Source organism: Lathyrus oleraceus, chromosome 6 (genome assembly GCF_024323335.1).
Source record: "Lathyrus oleraceus cultivar Zhongwan6 chromosome 6, CAAS_Psat_ZW6_1.0, whole genome shotgun sequence".
NCBI lineage: Eukaryota > Viridiplantae > Streptophyta > Magnoliopsida > Fabales > Fabaceae > Lathyrus > Lathyrus oleraceus.
The window spans coordinates 257,673,106-257,693,751 of NC_066584.1; the positions used below are offsets into that span (position 1 = coordinate 257,673,106).

General features: G+C 40.4%; 1 non-coding gene across 1 annotated transcript; it reads left to right on the forward strand.

Moving 5' to 3' along the window:
• The first annotated feature begins 5,302 nt into the window (after positions 1 to 5,302).
• On the forward strand, positions 5,303 to 5,409 carry LOC127099833 (small nucleolar RNA R71). The gene has a single exon (XR_007794300.1). It is a non-coding gene; the product is annotated as a small nucleolar RNA R71 (small nucleolar RNA).
• The last annotated feature ends 15,237 nt before the right edge of the window (positions 5,410 to 20,646 follow it).

The following is a 20,646-nucleotide window of genomic DNA, read 5'->3' on the forward strand; positions in this document are numbered from 1 at the left end:
TGAACATTCTGAACTGGATAAAACCTTTGTTAATTCCTTTCCCATGGCTGGGTAGATAGATTAGGGAGCTATGGAATTCTAGTGTTAGTCTCCGGTAGGTGACGAAATGTCGTAGGATAGGAGATGTTTCCCACCCTATCTGATTCAGTAAATACAGGACACTTTCTCTTAGTCCAAGGGCAGTCATAGCCCAGTCATCAGCATATAAACTAGGTAGCATCTCTCTCGTGGCTAGTTCTTCAAATTTTAGTTTGTGAGCCATTCCTCTGAATTTGATACCCATACGGTTAATTTGTCCCATCTGGTTAGTGTTAGCTAGAGAAAAGAAAACATGAGTTTTAGTCAGGATTTGGCCAAATGCCGAAAGAAGAGAAAAGTTTTTAATAAATTAATATAAATTAAGAATGAATACTAAACAGAAATTAAAAGAATGATTAAGGAAGAAATAGAAAAATAATAATAGAATAAGGAAATAATAAAATATTTGTGGGTTGTCTCCCACTAAGCGCTTTGTTTAATGTCGCAAGCTCGACATAAAAACAATCAATTATAATCTATAATTTCTGGAGGCATTTCGTCTAAGTGCATGACTTGCGAATCTTCATTGTTTTCTGCATAGTGATAATGTTTTAGACGTTGCCCGTTTACGGTAAATGGTTCCATAGATTTGCCTTTAATTTCTACTGCTCCACTAGGAAAGACGTTAGTGATATGAAAAGGACCTGACCATCTGGATCGTAGTTTTCCCGGAAATAACTTTAGCCTAGAGTTAAATAAAAGGACTGTATCGCCTTGCTTGAAGATTTTCCTTGATATACGCTTGTCATGCCATTGTTTTGTTCTTTCTTTGTAGATTCTGGCATTTTCATAGGCGTCTCTTCTGAGTTCCTCTAATTCGTTTATGTCAAGGATTCTCTTTTCACCGGCGGCCTTATAGTTTAGGTTCAGATTTCTAATAGCCCAATAGGCTTTATGTTCTAATTCTACCGGGAGGTGGCAGGATTTTCCATAAATGAGCTTAAATGTGGTCGTCCCTATGGGGGTTTTATAAGCAGTTCGATACGCCCATAAAGCTTCTGGTAGTTTTAATGACCAATCTTTCCTTGAAGTGGCGACTGTTTTTTCTAATATTTGTTTAATCTCTCTGTTGGACACTTCCACTTGCCCACTGGTTTGCGGGTGGTAAGGTGTCGCTACTCTATGCCTTACGCCATACTTAAACAGTAGTTTTTTGAGTACCTTGGATATGAAATGTGATCCACCATCACTGACTACTATTCTTGGGATGCCAAATCTCGGAAATATTATATTCTTAAAGAGTCTAGTTACTACTCGGGTGTCATTTGTTGGAGAAGCTATAGCTTCGATCGTTTTTGAAACGTAGTCTACCGCCACGAGTATGTATTTGTTACCGAAAGAGGATGGAAAAGGTCCCATGAAGTCTATTCCCCACACATCGAAAATCTCTACTTCCAAAATACCTTTTTGTGGCATCTCGTCACGTCTAGATATGTTTCCTATGCGTTGACATCTGTCACATTCCTTAATAGCCGCATGTACGTCCTTCCATATACTTGGCCAATAAAAACCGGATTGTAGGATTTTAGAGCAGGTCTTGGATGTACTTGCGTGTCCACCATAAGGAGCGGAGTGGCAATGTTGGATTATATTTTCTACCTCTTCTTCGGGTATGCATCGACGGAAAATACCATCGGGGCCTCTTTTGAAAAGTAAGGGATCATCCCAGTAATAGTGTTTTATGTCATAGAAGAATCGTTTCTTCTGCTGGTAGGATAAAGTAGGTGGAACTATTCCGGCAGCTAAATAGTTGACGAGATCAGCGTACCATGGTGTAACAGATATAGCTAAGGTGGTTTCTACTTGCTTGTCAGAGTTATTCTCTTCCAAAGTAGCTATAAGCTTATCGTACGAGAAATCATCATTAATTGATGTTCTTTCCGGTTCAAGGTTCTCAAGTCTAGAGAGGTGGTCTGCTACGACGTTTTCAGTTCCTTTCTTGTCTTTGATTTCCAAATCGAACTCTTGTAGCAACAAGATCCATCTTAGGAGTCTAGGTTTAGCATCCTTTTTTGTTAAGAGGTATTTGATAGCAGCGTGGTCAGTGTAAACTATTATTTTGGCTCCGACTAAGTAAGAACGAAATTTATCTAGCGCAAACACAACTGCTAGGAGTTCTTTCTCGGTTGTGGCGTAATTCATTTGTGCTTCATCTAGAGTTCTACTTGCGTAATATATAACATGAAGCTTTTTATCCTCTCGTTGTCCTAAAACAGCACCTACAGCGTAATTGCTGGCATCGCACATTATTTCGAATGGTTCATTCCAGTCGGGTGTCTGCATTATGGGCGCGGAGATCAATGCTTGCTTAAGCGTTTGAAATGCTTCTAAACAGTTATTGTCGAATATGAATTCGGCATCTTTCATCAATAGTCCGGTTAAAGGTTTAGTTATTTTAGAGAAGTCTTTGATGAATCGTCGGTAAAAACCGGCGTGTCCTAAGAAGCTTCGTACTTCTCTCACGGTTTTAGGGGGTTGAAGGTTTTCGATTACCTCTATTTTGGCCTTGTCTACTTCAATTCCTCTATTTGATATAATGTGTCCTAAAACAATTCCTTCTTGTACCATAAAGTGGCATTTCTCCCAGTTAAGTACTAAGTTTACTTTTACACATCGCTCAAGAACTCTTTCTAGGTTCTCAAGGCATTCTTCAAAACTTTGTCCGCATACGGAAAAGTCATCCATAAATACTTCCATGATGTTTTCGAGAAAATCAGCGAAAATTGCCATCATGCATCTTTGAAAAGTTGCAGGAGCATTACACAAGCCAAACGGCATTCGTCTATAAGCGAAGGTACCAAAAGGGCACGTGAATGTTGTTTTTTCTTGGTCATCAGGGTGAATTGGTATTTGAAAGAAGCCTGAATAACCGTCTAGATAACAGAAATGTGAATGTTTTGCCAATCGCTCTAGCATCTGGTCAATGAATGGTAAAGGGAAGTGATATTTTCGGGTTGCTTTGTTTAGTTTCCTATAGTCAATGCATATTCTCCATCCCGATTCGATTCGTTTGGTTATAGTTTCTCCTTTTTCATTTTCAATGACTGTTATACCACCTTTCTTTGGTACTACGTGTACAGGACTAACCCATTGGCTATCAAATATAGGATATATAATACCTGCCTCTAATAACTTGGTTATTTCCTTCTTCACTACCTCACTCAGGATCGGATTTAGTCTCCTCTGGTGTTCTCTAGAAGTTTTACAGTCTTCTTCTAGCATGATGCGGTGCATACAAATAGAAGGACTTATTCCTTTAAGATCGGTGATGTTGTAACCTAGTGCGGTTGGATATTTTCTTAAGATATGTAGGAGTTTTTCTATTTCGAGTCTTCCTAGGTCAGCATTAACTATCACAGGTTGTTCAAGTTCTAAGTCTAGGAATTCATATCTCAGATTTTTGGGAAGTGTTTTCAGATCTTGGGTTGGTTTCTTAAGACACTGCGTAGGGTCCGGTGTTATTGCTAAACATTGGTTAAGTTTGTCTTCTACAGGACAGTCGGATGATTTGTCCTTTTCTAACTCTGTTTCTTTTATGCATTCATCGATGATATCCATGAAGTAACATGTATCTTCTATTGCAGGTGCTTTCAAGAATTGGGAAAGAATGAACTCAATTTTCTCTTCTCCTACTTCGAAGGTGAGTCGTCCTCGTTTTACGTCTATGATTGCACCGGCAGTTGCTAAGAACGGTCTTCCCAGTATAATGGGTGTAATATCATCTTCTCTAATGTCCATAATTGTAAAATCAGTTGGGATGTAGAATTGACCTATGCGTACGGGAACGTTTTCAAGAATTCCTACAGGGTATCTAACAGAACGATCTGCTAGTTGCACAGACATTTTGGTCGGTCTTAATTCTCCCATTTCCAATCTCTTGCATATGGATAAAGGCATAACACTAATTCCGGCTCCTAAATTGCATAAGGCTTTGTCGATGACAAATTTTCCTATGTGACAGGGTATAGAGAAACTACCCGGATCCTTGAGTTTAGGAGGCATGTTCTGGATTATAGCGCTACATTCGGCAGGGAGTGTAACGGTTTCGCTATCTTCAAGTTTCCTTTTATTAGAAAGAATTTTTTTTAAGAACTTGGCGTATGAGGGCATTTGCGTAATAGCTTCTGTAAACGGGATTGTAACGTTTAATTGTTTAAGGAGGTCAACAAATTTTTTAAATTGGCCCGCATCTTTGGTTTTAACAAGCCTTTGCGGGTAAGGGATAGGTGGTTTATAAGGTGGTGGAGGTACATAAGGTTCCTTCTTTTCTATGGTTTCCTTATTACTCTCTTCCTTTTTCTTAGGTCTATTTTCTTCCTCAGTTGACTTTTTAGGGTTTTGGTTTTCTATCCTTGGATCAGATGGTCCTTCCACTTCTGTTCCACTTCTTAGTATGATTGCATGAGCGTGGCTTCTCGGGTTAGGTTGGGGTTGTCCAGGAAATGTACCAGTTGGGGCAGCAGTAGGTGCTTGTTGTTGAGCTACTTGTGATATTTGTGTTTCCAGCATTTTGTTATGGGTATCCAGGGCATCCACTTTACTTGCTAGTTGTTTAATTTGTTCGCCAGTGTGTACATTCTGGTTTAAGAAATCTTTGTTGGTTTGTTGTTGAGAAGCTATAAAGTTTTCCATCATGATTTCCAAGTTGGATTTCCTAGGGGCGTTATTGCTATGTGTAGATGGGTTCGGCTTCTGATATCCCGGAGGTATAGCTGGGGCTTGATTTGGAGATTGTCCAGGTGCGTACAAAGCATTATTACTCTTATATGAAAAGTTTGGATGGTTCTTCCAATTTGAGTTATATGTATGCGAGTAGGGGCTTCCTTGAGCATAGTTTACTTGTTCTGCTTGGATTCCTGTTAAGAGTTGACAATCTGTAGGAGTGTGACCTTGGATTCCGCAGACTTCGCAATTCTGAGTTATAGCAACCACGGCGGTTGGAGGTGATACATTTAAACTTTCAATTTTCTGGACCAGCGCATCCACTTTTGCATTAACATGATCAAGGTTACTTATCTCGTACATGCCGGTTTTCGTTTGAGGTTTTTCCACCATTGTTCGTTCGGTCCCCCACTGATAGTGGTTTTGGGCCATGCTTTCGATAAGCTGGTAAGCATCAGCATAAGGTTTGTTCATTAGTGCACCACCTGCAGCGGCGTCTATTGTTAACCTTGTGTTGTATAAGAGACCATTATAGAATGTGTGAATTACTAACCAGACTTCTAAACCATGGTGTGGACAAAGTCTCATCATGTCTTTGTATCTTTCCCATGCTTCGAAAAGAGACTCGTTATCTTTCTGTTTAAATCCATTTATCTGGGCTCTTAACATAGCTGTTTTGCTTGGCGGAAAGTATCGGGCAAGAAAAACTTTCTTCAACTCGTTCCATGTGGTGACAGAGTTGGAAGGGAGAGACTGAAGCCATCTTCTAGCGCTATCTCTTAATGAGAAAGGAAAAAGACGAAGTCGAATTGCCTCTGAAGTGACACCATTAGATTTAACAGTATCAGCGTATTGGACAAATACGGATAAATGAAGGTTTGGATCCTCGGTAGGATTTCCAGAGAATTGGTTCTGTTGCACTGCCTGCAACAGTGAAGGTTTGAGTTCGAAGTTGTTTGCTTCGATTGCGTGCGGAGCAATACTTGAATGCGGCTCATCTTGTGATGGAGCGGCGTAATCTCTAAGAGCACGAGCTGGTTCTTCCATCTCGGGTATCGAAGGGAAAATGTTTTTGAAATCAGGAAGTTCGACAGGAGGGAGATTGTTTGCAGCACGATATTCCCGAATTCGTCGTAAGACTCGGAGATATAGTTCGATATCGTTGATTTGTAAATAGAGTGGCTCGCCTTGTGAGCGAGTGCGTGGCATACAAATCGACGATAGAAAGAAAAGAAAAAGAAAAGCCTTAGTCTCTACAGCGTAACGGAAGAGTTACGATATCGACTAAACAAAAGTCCCCGGCAACGGCGCCAAAAACTTGATCGCGACTTTATGAGTCGAATTTGGGGTACAAACTGCAAGTGCACAGTTCTATCGCGTAGTTTTAAAAGATATCGATCCCACAGGGACTTATGAATCGATATACCGTTATCTAAGGTTACTTCGTAAAGCTAAGGTGGATAATGTTTGATTGTTTGGGGAAAAGCTAAAACTAAAAATAGAATCTAAATTAAGTATCAAATAAACGGATATCGGTATGTAGTTCGTCGTAATTAGGGAATCAATTCTTTGTCGGTTTCTCGGTTTTAAAATAAATCATTTCAGTTGACTATATTGATTAAAAGTTCTATCTCAAACTCTCGCTCTGTTGAATAAACCATGATTTTATGTTAACGTAGCTGTCACTTATAATTAAGTCAAAAACCATTTTTTGAAAGCAATAAAGTCCGTAGAAACTCTTTTTAAGAAAACACTAACCGTTTAAACACCCTTATCTCAAACTCTCGCTCTGTTGATTTAGGTTATACAATTAAATTCGAATGCTTAACTCTCGTCCTCATATTCAATCTTTAAAAATACTTTTTGGAAAAGATTAGAATTTAATTAACTCTAAAAATTTCTCTCGCCCTGCTCTAGAATTAATATCCAATTTACATTGTCCAGTTAAAACCTCAAACTTTCGCTCTATTGATTTTAACCTCTTTATGTCCTTTACTCTCGTATAAAAACTTTGTTATTAAACCTGTAAACTGAGACCGTAAAAAGAGTGATTTTAATTTTAAATTTAATTAAACCGACTTAGTTTTGATCCCTTATTCCGCTTACTCTACATACCGATATCTAGGCGAATTAGCCAGACATGCTAAACGAACTTAAATAATTATCGTGCATAAACAGACTCATCTCAAGCAAATAATATAAATGAATAATAAAACAAAGCATTAAACAATAATTAAAGAACCTGAATTAAACAGTAGTCTTGAACACTCCACCACAAGCCGGTAGGATTTGCTCTTGAATTCTTCAATCGAACAACAAATTAAAACGAAGGAATAAAAAACTAGATTCTTACGTAAAGTTAGATCCGGTAAAAAGGTACACAATAGTTTCCGGTGTGGAAACTATTATGTGAAAATTAATTAAGTGCTAGAGAGGAAAATAGAGTTGCAAGAGAAAACAATAAAAATTGCAAAAGCGGTATGTAAAAGGTATGCTTAAACTGCTGAAGAAAAGAAAATTGGAAACTGCCGAAATCTGGAAAAAGCGTGCAAACGTGGAAGCGTGGAACCTCTGCAGGGTTTGCAAAGTTGCTATTTATATTGATGCTTTCCGTAACGGTTTTCAAAGCAGTCCGTGTCAAGGAGTCTTCACGTAACGGATGCATCGCCGTGGTAATAGGATTCAGCGTGTAAACGTGGACTCTCAACATCTCTGAAGGCAGAAATGTAGGGGGATGGTGTGACGTCCGTCACACCATGTGTGACGCTCGTCACATAAGTGTATGCAGCGTGACGTTCGTCACAGCATCCGTGGCAGTCGTCACAGGCACGACGCCTGTGTCTTCTTTGGGCTGGGCTTGGCTTTTGCTATTTGTTTCTTTTCATTCCTTTTTGCACCTCCTTTTCTTCCTTTTTTACTTGTGCTTCAAATAAGACACCTGAGACAAATAGAAAGGAAATACCGCGTAATATCTAATAAAATGCAGTAAATTGAAATAAATAATAATATAATTTAATTGAATTAAGTCCTAAAACATGATATAATTTCATGTTATCATTACCTCAAAATCATAAAAAATGAAGGAGTTAGGTCCTTGAGAAGTTGACCCAAAATTAGGGTTTCAGTCAAAATGTCCTATAATGTTTTGAAATGCATGATGACTTTCCAAGTTTCAAATGAATTTTTTATGAACATGAAAGATATTAATATGGTTCTTAAGAACATTTTTTCTCTTGGGGTCATCTTCATTTGACAAACACATCAAAAGTTAGGTCTCAGTGGATTTCAATTTGGTCAGATGACTTGACTGGTCAGCTTCTCAAGGCCGAACTTCAAATCTTGATGAATGAATGATTGAGGACACTCACATAGGCTCATATATGCATATAATTATGAATGAAAGAACTTACCTTGATTGAATTTGATCATAGGTTGAGGTTGCTTCATGAGCAAGGCACAGTCAATGCATAGTTGAATTAGGGTTTCCTTGGGAAACAATCCTTAAGCCCTTTGGTTTGTCTTGATCAAATTGGCAAATTGAGATACTTGGGAGGCATATATGATGATTAAGAGCTTTGTGAACCATTTTCATGCGTGCTTTCATCTTTGTCTGGCCACTTCATTGAGCATAGGAGCCTCCTAGGAGCCTTGGATCACATGATTGCTTGGAGCTTCAAAACAAAACAAGTTAGTGAAATATTTTTGTGCTTTTGGTTAGTAAACAAAATAAGAAAAGCAATAATATACAATTCAAGCATGCTTGGTGGTCTCAAACCAACTCACACAAGTCTCAACCCTAGGCTAAGGAGCCAAGATGCTATAATCCTTGAGGCAAATGCAATGAGCAATGATATGATGCCATGAGGGATCTTAGGGTCAAAATTAGGGTTGTACAGATGCCCCTATTTAAGGTCATTCTAGCCGGAGATATGAAGGTAAAAATCTTCGTCTCGACGAGGTAGAATGGGCTTAAATAATAACAAAGAGACGAACTTTGGTCCCTAAGAGACCTCATGATGCAAATGTATGCATGCAAAAGTTAATACTCTATGGGGAAGTATGGCCACAAAGGAAAAAGACATCAGGAGAAACTGAAAATCCATAGGAGTAATACACTCACTAGGGAGACAGAGACTTTGGGGAGAAATAAGGTAAAATGCGTGAGCAGGTCACGACTTGAATACTTGTTGGGAGATACGAAGGGATTCCATGAAGATAAATCAATGGAAACACTCGAGCTGACGCAAATATGCATGTATTGGGGAATATGGCAATACAGCGGAACTATCCACAAAGGATACTTCGGATAAAAAATCCGGACTCAGGTGGGGAAATCCACAAAGGACTCAGTTGAGGAAGAAATAATGAGATATTACCGGTTACTAGGTAATAAACTCAAGGAGAGACATGTGATTAAAACACCGATATAAGGGTGAGAGAACAACACGCTCAGGGAGAAAGAGTATCTAAGACCGGTATAAGGGTGAGAGATATCCATCATCCAAAACACCTGAGAAAGACCTAAAAGGTATATCTCAACTCAAGAAAATCTGACTCCACAGGGGATGAAAAGTCATAATAGGGAGCAGAAGGAAGGAACACCAGGGATACCGGTTAATGGGCATATAATAGGTGACCAACCATGCGTGAATTAGGAATATATCCAAGACACTCATCATCCGAAAAGGAGGGCTGAAAAAGCAAACTCGACTTACAGGATGGACATTCGATTCCACAAGGGAATATGAATCTTACTCGACTGTGAAGAAAAAATACTTCGACTGAAGAGCGCATGAGATATATTATCTATTACCGTAAGAACGTAGATAACATACTCGCAGGGAAGATTATCCACAACCGGTTACTAGGTAAATAAAGGATAAATCGACAGAAAAGGAAGGACATCGGGATACCGGTACCTGGGTCTAAAATGATGACCAATCCAGAGGACAAACAATCATTACCAAACAAAGGTAAATGAAAGATGACTCGCTGGAGATACATTGACAAAAGCAATGATCCCAAAGATATATCACTGGTTACTTGGTGGTATACTCAAAACAAAATGAAGGAATATTAATACCGAATATTGGATAAATATAACCAACAAAGAGGGGATTACATCTACCGGTTTCTGGGTAAAAAACCACAGAAATAGGACTTACAACTACCGGTTACTGGGTAGAAGGCCACAAAGTCCACTAGGGAAAGGATAAACAATCACTGGTTACTGAGCAATTGAACAACCAAACCATAGGAACTGCAGGGAAATAACAAGAAGGGAATCAATCCAAGAACAAACCAGAAAGACACAATAAAACAAGACTCAACCCAATGAGGATATAACTCAGGGGAGTAATTCCATCCCAATACATATTTAGGGAGGAAACTGAAACAATAATCATCCACGAGGACATAACTTAGTGGGGAATAGAGAAGGAAAGATAGACACTTCATGTCTACAGGACTAACTCTATATGGAGAGATCATACACAAACATTTGCTTGGGGAAGAACATTTCACCAATAGCAGGAGATAACAAGCAAAGATATATGGAAAATGATGCAACATGAATATCTGAATGCTGTAATTATGCATGTATATGTGTGGTTTATGTATGATTAATGCTGACAAACAGACATATCTAACACAAACAGGTCTGAACATCTGGTATAACATCTCAAAAGAGAAAGGCCAGGCCCACAAGAGGAAATCCAATCTGATGGGGAGCATCAAATACTAGGAAACGCCAATCACCTCTGGGGACAAAGACCACCGCTGGGGATCAGAGACCGCTGTTGGGGATAAGCAAAGGTCACAACTACCAAATGATGGGGATCTTCCAACAATTCTTGGGAACATGGAGAGATTATTGATATGATCTGTCACAGAAGAACTCTATTGGGGATCTTATCAAGGGATAATGAGAAATCCTATGGGGAACAACCACCAAACAGAAACACATCAATCAAGCATTCTCTTCTAACCGTTGGAGAGACATCTCTGCTACCGGGAGAAAGAACAAACTGCTCCGCTTGGGGAGCTACAAAGTCACTATCAGGGATTTGTTGCTGAACAGACAAAAGATCCATCGTGGAGGACACTCTACCGCGGAGCTCAACACGGATAAGATTCATTGTAGAAGAAAATCTATTGGGGAACTTATCAGGGAATGATATGAAACTATGTGGGGAACAACCACCAAACAGAAGTTCCAATAATCAACACACTTCCTCTTATCTTCTGGAGAGATATCTCTGCTAGGAGGAGAGAGAACCACTGCTCCGCTAGGGATGGACACAACATCTTCACCAACCAGCTCTTCTAGGAGGAAACCTTCCAATAAGGAGGGGGAAACAAATATCAGGTTCTGATCAGGCAACTCCACTGAGGATAAACCGTAGCCGATCATACTCGGGACAGTCTGCTGTGAGCAACCCTACTGAGGATGAGTTGTAAGCAAACTTGCTGAGGAGAGACTGCAAGTCAACCTGCTGAGGATTTCCACTCATGCTGGGAATTCCTGCTCACTCTGCAGGAGATTTCCATTTATGCTGGGGGGAAAAGACCAACTTCCTCATGAATAGATAGCATATCAACTTTTATCAATCTATAAGGGATTTTAGGTCAGTCCACTCAAGGGATGACAACCATATAATTGATAAAACACAAATGTTAGACTCAGACTCTCTGGGGATCTGAGGATGGAGGTATATTCATCTCCCAAAAGATCAAGGCCAAAACTCTAGACTTTTTGAGGATTTGATGGCGTATCACCCTCTCTGCGCTCGCTGAGGAGACAACCTGAAAGATGATGAAAAAGATATAATCATGCCAAAATATGAATAAATGTCTTACCCTGTTGGAGATCGTACTATCCTTTGGAGAGCACTAAAGACATTCCATTTATCCTTTCAGTCTTTGTGAATGTTCACTTTGTTTAAAAACAGTTTATAAAAACCTTATTTGTTTAAAATAATTATATTTATCAATTAAAACATGCAAACATTTGTTAAACAGAAACAAATAAGAGTGCAAAGAATTGGATAAAGGCTCAAATTTATTTGATAGAATGGTAGTCTGCAAATGGCGAGACTCCATGGAAACTTACAAATTTGAAATTGGTGATATATATTGGAAAATGGCTACATTGAACATAATGACCATTTCTCCACCAACTCTGGACCCAATGCACCTGAAGCTTCCGTGGACGATGATTGAGCGAGAATCCTTGATAGATGACAGCTTGTAGAATAAAGTCTTGTCAGGATGAAGTTACTTGCCAAATCCCTAATTTTTGCCTAGATTTCCCCAGGGTGAGGTACTCAATCTAGCGGGATATATATATTCATTTTTATGCCTCTAACTTTTGCCTGGATCGCCCTTTCGGGTTTTCAATCCACCGAGACGCTCATTTTTTCCTAAGTCGCCCTTTCGGGTTTTCAACTTAGCGAGTTATTCTGTTTTTATTTTTAAGCGAAGTATTTCTTGACTGCATCTGAATTCACACGATGAATGAAATCCTCCCCATCCATAGTTGTAAGTATCAAAGCACCGCCTGAAAAGGCTCTCTTAACAACATATGGACCTTCATAGTTTGGAGTCCACTTGCCCGTGGAATCGGGCGCGAAAGATAAAACTTTCTTGAGCACGAGGTAACCTTCTCGGAACACACGAGGCTTAACCTTCTTATCAAAGGCTTTCTTCATCCTTTGCTGATACAACTGACCATGGCACATGGCAGTTAATCTCTTCTCTTCAATCAAATTCAGTTGGTCATAACGAATCTGAACCCATTCAGCCTCAGTCAACTTGGCTTCCATCAAGACTCTCATTGATCGGATCTCAACCACTACGGGGAGCACAACCTCCATGTCGTAAACAAGAGAGAAAGGGGTTGCCCTTGTTGAAGTGCGGACAGATGTACGATAACCATGCAAAGCAAATGGAAACATCTCATGCCAATCTTTGTACGTAACAACCATCTTCTGGATAATCTTCTTGATGTTCTTATTAGCAGCTTCAACAGCCCCATTCAACTTGGGTCTATAGGCAGAAGAATTATGATGTGCAATCTTGAACTCGCTACACAGCTATTTCATCATCTTGTTGTTCAAGTTAGATCCATTATCAGTAATGATCTTTTCTAGCACACCATAACGGCATATGAGTTGATTCTTGATAAACCTTACAACCACCTGCCTGGTCATATTCGCATATGATGCCGCTTCAACCCACTTGGTGAAGTAATCAATTGCTACGAGAATAAAACGGGGACCGTTGGATGCCTTTGGCTCTATCATGCCAATCATGTCAATTCCCCACATGGAGAAAGGCCTTGGTGATGAAATAACATTCAGAAGTGTGGGGAATATGAATCTTATCCGCATAAATCTGACATAGGTGGCATTTCTTCACATATTTGCAGCAGTCAAACTCCATTGTCAGCCAATAGTAGCCTGCTCTCAACATCTTCTTTGCCATGGCATGTCCATTGGAATGAGTACCAAATGAATCCTCATGGACTTCAGTCATTAACAGGTCTGCTTCAGGTCTATCCACGCATCTGTGCAGAACCATGTCAAAATTCCTTTTATAAAGCACATCACCATTAAGGTAAAAACTGAAGGAGAAGGGCGATAAAAAATGTAGCGGAATTTAAAATTTCTCCTTTAATGATCCTTACGAATGGGCATGATCAGTGATAGAATCGTTACCTCTTGTGGCGATTGTAACCTTTAATGCAGATCTACGGAGCGATCACGAACGTTGAACGATGACAACGCCTCTACTCAGTCCACACGAACGGATTCCTTCAATCTCAATGCTAGCTACAACGAATGAAGGCTTTGAGTGAGAGAGAGAGAGAGAGAGAGAGAGAGAGAGAGAGAGAGAAACGAAATTGCAACTGCTAAATGCTTCTACACAAGGGTTCTATTTATAGAACCACTTGTGTGGGCTTCAAGCTAAAAAGCCCACTTAAGTGTATGTGGCCCATATCTTATAGTATGCCAAATTCACTTAAGTGCGTGGTACCTTACCATATTTTGTATTCTACTTAAGTACATCGTACCTTACGATGTTCTACAATTCACTTAAGTACACCATACCTTACAGTGTTCCTTAGTTACTCTATCTCTCAACAATCGGTCCTTTGTGTGTGACCCTGTAGGTTTTCATGGCATTGGCAATTATATTAAATCACGTATTTAACATAATAAATAGTGAGCGGTATCTAGCAACACATCACTGCTACCCAAGACATGAAAATGTCATGTGATCTGACAAATCCTTCTGTGATAATACTAATGTGCACAATTACCCTTTTGCCCTTATGTCTATATTGAACACAAGGCATAGACCGTGTCATCCTTGTCTAGTTCAATATTGGGCCCATAGACATTTATTCTGTTACGCAGGATGGGAAAATTCCATCTAGGTCACTCATGTCCCTTAGCATGCTTCGTGGAGTACCCATCAACTGTCGTTATGGTCATCCAATTACGGACAACGTTTGATCAGCAATAAGGCAATCGACTCTACATCTAGGGTCCATAGTGGTTTCAGGTCGAAGGGTGGTATACACCATTATCACCATGAGAATAACTTATGACACTTTGCATAACATTCTATATAGTATTCTCATAGCGGGTCAATCCAGTATAAATATTACTCTTAATATTCATACCTATGTTTAAGACTTGATAAATCCTTATCCATGATCCATGAGATGTGATCATCAGTCTATAAACATAATAGTCTTCATGCTTTAATGTTATCCCACTTCACAATAAAGCTCGACTACGGATACTTTAAGAATAGTGTCCTTATGTTTAATGTGATCTCATGATTAAGTCATACTTGATACATTAAACGGACTAGCTATTCTAGGGACTTTATTAAACAAACATAATAAAGAAAAAGCCTTTTATTATTAATAAATAATTCGATACAAGAACCAAAAGTATTGGCCTCTAGGGCTTACACCAACAGAAACTGCCAGATAATCTTCTCAAAGTCTTCTTATCTTTAACAGATGCCCCAAGCGGGTAACTCTGACTCTGAAGAAAGCACTTGATATCATAATACCATGGATTATCATTTTTCACTTCTTCAACTGCAAATACCTAAGCTGGTATCCAAGCGCATCACAGTAATATTGGGGACTTCATTCCAGAATTTCACCACAATCATCAAAGCAAGCGTAGTAAGAGCATCCGCCATCTGATTCTCATCTCGAGGAATATGATGGAAGTCAACCTCAGTAAAGAAAGTTGAAATCCTCCTCGCATAATCTCTATATGGGATGAGGCCAGGCTGATTCGTCTCCCATTCACCCTTAATCTGATTAACAACAAGGGCCGAATCACCATAAATGTCAAGATGCTTGATCCTAAGATCAATACATTCTTCCAAACCCATAATACAGACCTCATACTCCGCCATAGTATTCGTGCATTTGAAAGTTAGCCTTGCTGTAAAAGGAAAATGTGTGCCTTGAGGAGTAATAATCACGTCCCCAATACCATTTCCATATTGATTAACAGCGCCATCCAACACCATATCCCATCGGGAACCAGGCTCTGGCCCTTCATCGGAGTAGGCTCATCACAATCTTTCATCGTCAAATACAAAATATCCTCATCTGGGAAGTCGTATTGAACATACTAATAATCCTCAATTGGTTGATGTGCCAAGTAGTCAGCCAAGATACTACCTTTAATAGCTTTCTGAGCTCGATACTCAATGTCATACTCAGACAACAGCATCTACCAACGGGCAATTCTCCCAGTTAAAGCAGGCTTCTCAAAGATATACTTGATTGGATCCATTTTGGATATCAACCAAGTCGTATGATTCAACATATACTGGCGTAAACGCTTAGCAGCCCAAGCCAAAGCACATCATGTCTTCTCAAGCATGGAGTATCGAGACTCACAATCAGTGAACTTCTTACTTAGATAGTATATAGCATATTCTTTCTTCCCTGATTCATCTTGCTGACCCAGGACACAACCCATAGAATCATCAAGCATTGTCAAGTATATAATCAGAGGTCTTCCTTCAACAGGCGGAGACAGAATCGTCGGCTCAGACAAATACTCTTTGATACTGTTGAAGGCCTTTTGGCAATCGTCGGTCCAATCATGACGTTAATCTTTCCGGAGGAGCTTGAATATAGGCACACATGTGGCAGTCATGTGGGATATAAATCTGGAAATATAATTCAAGCGGCCAAGAAAACCTCGGACTTGCTTCTCAGTTTTTGGCGCAGGAATCTCTTGTATTTCTTTGACCTTGGCAGGATCAACTTCAATACCTCTTTCACTGAAAATAAAGCCCAATAACTTGCCGGAACGGACTCTAAATGTACACTTGTTCAGATTCAGGCGGAGTTTGTACTTCCTCAAACGTTGAAAAAGCTTCAAGAAGTGCTCTACATGTTCAACTTCCGTTCTCGACTTCGCAATTATATCATCAACATACACCTCGATCTCCTTGTGCATCATATCATGAAACAAGGTAGTCATAGTACGTTGATACGTGGCTCCGGCGTTCTTCAAACCGAAGGGCATCACTCGATAGCAGAATGTTCCCCAAAGTGTGATGAGTGTTGTCTTCTCCATATCCTCGGGTGCCATTTTAATCTGGTTATAACCGGAAAATCCGTCCATAAATGAGAAGACATTGAATTTAGCTGTATTATCTACCAACATATCATTGTGTGGTAGAGGAAAATCATCTTTCAGACTAGCTTTATTTAAGTCTCGATGGTCCACACACATTCAGACTTTTCCATCTTTCTTAGGCACAGGCACAATATTGGCCATCCATTGAAGATATGTAGAAGTCACCAGAAACCCTACACCAATTTGCTTCTGAACTTCTTCTTTAATCTTCACTGCCATATCAGGACGAGTTCTTCTGAGCTTCTACTTCACAGGCATACACTCGGGCTTCAAAGGCAGAAAATGTTGCACGATATCAGTATCCAGAGCAGGCATGTCTTCATATGACCAGGCAAAGAAGTCGACGTATTCTCGTAGCAACTCAATCAACCCCTTTTTCACAAACTCTTCAAGGAGTGCCCCAATCTTCACTTCACGAACACAATCTTCAGACCCTAAGTTGATTGTTTCTAGATTCTCCAGATGTGGCTGAATGATCTTCTCTTCGTGCTCAAGCAGATGGGTAATCTCATCAAGAATCTCTTCAACATCATCTTCTTCGGCCTCAAATACAGGGAACTCAAAGTTGGGAGATGGTCTTGGATCATTATGTTCAATGGGTTTGATCAACCTGCATAATGATTTTGAGTATAAAAGAGATCTCAGAATTCAAGCAAAGCAAATCATTATGCAAGTGAAAAGATTAATTTTATTCTCTTTTTAGGGTTTTTTAGTGATCACTAATTTCATGCAAAAAGAAAAAAGGGAAAATAATTTGGAAAAACAAACATTTAACATGTAAATTTTGAATGAATATCATTGTATTAATGTGCCAACAATGTCATCACATTCTCCTTTTGGCATGGGAGAAGGGTTTTTAAACAAAAGTGAACACGTTACGTGGACTTATGGATAATTGTTGAAACATCAACATCGTCCAATTATTGCAGATTCCTCCAGGGATGACAAAGTTGTCAGAATCTTCCTCTTCATCATCTTCCACTATAGCAGTAGCCTCTTGGTCTTCAACAATGTGGATGAAACCTCCACTCTACAACAGTCCACGCTCGTTGGAAATGCCTGAAGAATACCCTATGCCAACCCGAGATTTATTACCTTCCAGCTTAATCATTTGTCTTAATCCTTTGTCCACTCCACTCTGCCTCATGGGAGGCCCCTGGTAAGAAAACGTTTGGCCATAGTGGATTTTGGCAACACATTCAGCGATGATCCTGTGTCCACCAACACATTAGACAAGGCATCATCCTTGCAGTTCATTGAAATGTGTAGAGCCAAATTATGGTCTTTTCCCTCTTCGGGAAGATCAGCATCGCAAAAGATCAAATTGTTACAAGCAGTTATGTTTGCAACAATGCTATCAAACTGTTCAATTGTGACATCGTGATCCACGTATGCCACGTCCAACACCCTTTGCAAAACTTCACGGTATGGCTCAGAATTCATCAGCAAAGATAGGACAGATATCTTTGATGGAGTTTGAAGCAGTTGATCAAAAACATTATACTCGCTCCTCTTGATGAGCCTCAGCATCTCATCACAGTCCTCTTTCAGAATGCCATGCTGGCCAACAGGGACAGGAGCTTTAACAACAAAACTAGGGTCAACGCCCTTCACAACAAGTTCCGGATTCGAAGAAGAAGAAGTCCCCACAGGACTGGCAGGATTAACAACAGTAGTTCTTCTTATGTCATCTTGGGGTTTCGGCGGTGCCGAGAAAACACGACCACTGTGGGTCACACCACTGACATCTAATATACTCATAACAGAAGTGGAGGGCAACGACACCTCCTTCCCATCTTCGAGCATTACTGCATTGTACCTGTAAGACACAGCTTTATCTGAAGAATACGGGACAGGGCCCGCTGGCTTGATTACGAGAGATGGAGAAACCTTTTTCTTGCTTCCATCATCTTTGACAATAATAGGCTTTGGTATTCTGAATACAGGCGAAATTACATCAACTTCATCCTCAATGCGATTCTGAAGTATCTCAATCATACCCTGATCCAGCATCTCTTGGATGTCCTTCCTGACTTGGCGACATCCTCTCTCGTTGACAGTGCACACCCGACATCTGTCATGGTCATGCTCGTAGTGATTGTATCCACATAATAGTCTGTGCATCTCGACCAACGATTGTCTGATATGACTGACATACAGGACTTTATATTTGTCAGGACAACCCTGGACCATATTCACAGCGGCCTTCTCATGCTCGGGCAATGGGTTCTTCTTGACGTTAGGACCTATATCCTCGAAAAACAAAATCCCACTCTTAACAAGGTCTTGAGCCTTGGTCTTCAGGGGATAACAGTTCTCCACATCATGTCTGGGAGCACCGGAATGATATACACAGTGTAGCTCAGGCTTGTACCGCCACTGAGGGTTGGTCGGTACAGCAGGTGGGTCACGTGGAGTAATCAGTTTTCTATCTATTAGAGACGGATAGAGCTCAGCGTAGGTCATTGGAATTGGATCAAAAGTAACCCTATTCCTATCGTAGCTGGTGCTGGTATTGTTGTTGTTTCGAGGCTGGTAGGCTTGATGTTGTGGATGATGTTGTTGTTGATATTGTTGATGTTGTTGTTGTTGATGTTGAACTTCCCTGAAGGCAAGTGCTATATGAGCCACCTGGTGCTGGTTACTGGTAGTGCGAACAGTTTTCCTCTTCACAGAGGGTCTTCGTTTGATATGGGAAGACACGGCATGTGCCTCTCCCTCCTTCTTCTTCGCAAAGCCCCCATATCGCTTTGTAGAAAAGCCTTCATCCCTGGTCAGACGTCCTTCATGGACTCCTTCCTCTAGCCTCATCCCCATGTTCACCATTTCGGTGAAGTCCGAGGGAGCACTAGTTATCATCCTCTCATAATAAAATGAAATCAAGATCTTCAAAAAGATCTTGGTCATTTCCTTCTCCTCGAGGGGTGGCATAATTTGAGCGGAAAACTCACGTCATCTCTAGGCGTACTCCTGAAAAGTCTCTTTCTCTTTCTGGGACATCGCCCTCAGTTGGTCCCTATCGGGAGCCATATCAACATTGTACTTGTATTTCTTGACGAAAGCTTCGCCAAGATCATTGAAGGAGCGGATGTTCGCGCTGTCCAGACCCATGTACCATCTGAGAGCGGCACCGGATAGACTATCCTGTAGGTAGTGGATGAGGAGTTGATCATTCTCTGTCTGAGTTGACAACTTGCCAGCGTACATCACAAGATGGCTGAGAGGGCAAGTGTTTCCCTTGTACTTTTCAAAGTCAGGTACTTTGAACTTGATATGGATTTTAACGTTGGGCACAAGGCACAACTCAGCAGCAGATTTACCAAAGAGGTCATTCCCTCTTAGAGTCTTCAGTTCCTTGCGCAGGTCAAGGAATTGGTCGTTCATGGCGTCCATCTTCTCATAGACATTTGGGCTCTCAGAAGGCTCAGAATGATAGATGGTGTCTTCGACTCTAGGTAAAGTGTGCACAACAGCAGGTGGCACAACAAGGACCGAGCTAGATGTCGATAGAGAAGCGAAGGTCGGAGCAAGTCCCTCAAGCAAGAAATTTGCGGGTATCCCCCAGGGAAACCCGGCTGGCATAGTCGGCACAAAATGAGCAGTAGCGGCAGGCACAGTTGAGGAAGCTACCTCTGAGATGATTGTCCTCGCGGGAGGAGTTGCAGGTGTTGGAGAAGACTGGCTTTGAGAAGCCAGCACTGACTCCATCATGGCAGTCAGCCTAGCTACTTCCTCTTTCAATTCACGGTTCTCTTGTTCAAGATGATCCATCAGCTTTGGAAGATTTACCCTGGTGTTATACCGGTGCGTCAGCTTGTCTTCAAAATAAATGAAGAACACAGAGTTAGACCACTAATCAAGAAGCTTTGAACAAAACATGCTTATGCATATGATGCATGAAATGTTTGTGCATAAGATTTGTTTTTAATTAAAGGAACCTTATAGAGATCTATTTGCAAATATTAATCTTTTTAGACACATAATGGAAGTATTCATATCAATAATATTTGGAAAAAAAATTTACACCAAAGAAGTACAGTCTTGGTAACCAAATACAATACAAGAGAGAAGGAAAATAACATCCTATGGAACCCTAGAAGCAATCATCCAACGCTCTCGATACCGGAAGATAAGCTGCACGTAGCCTTTTCACCTCTCTCTTATAGGTTGCCCCTATATCTGCCTTCTCCTTGGCGAGTCGATCATACTTCCTCTT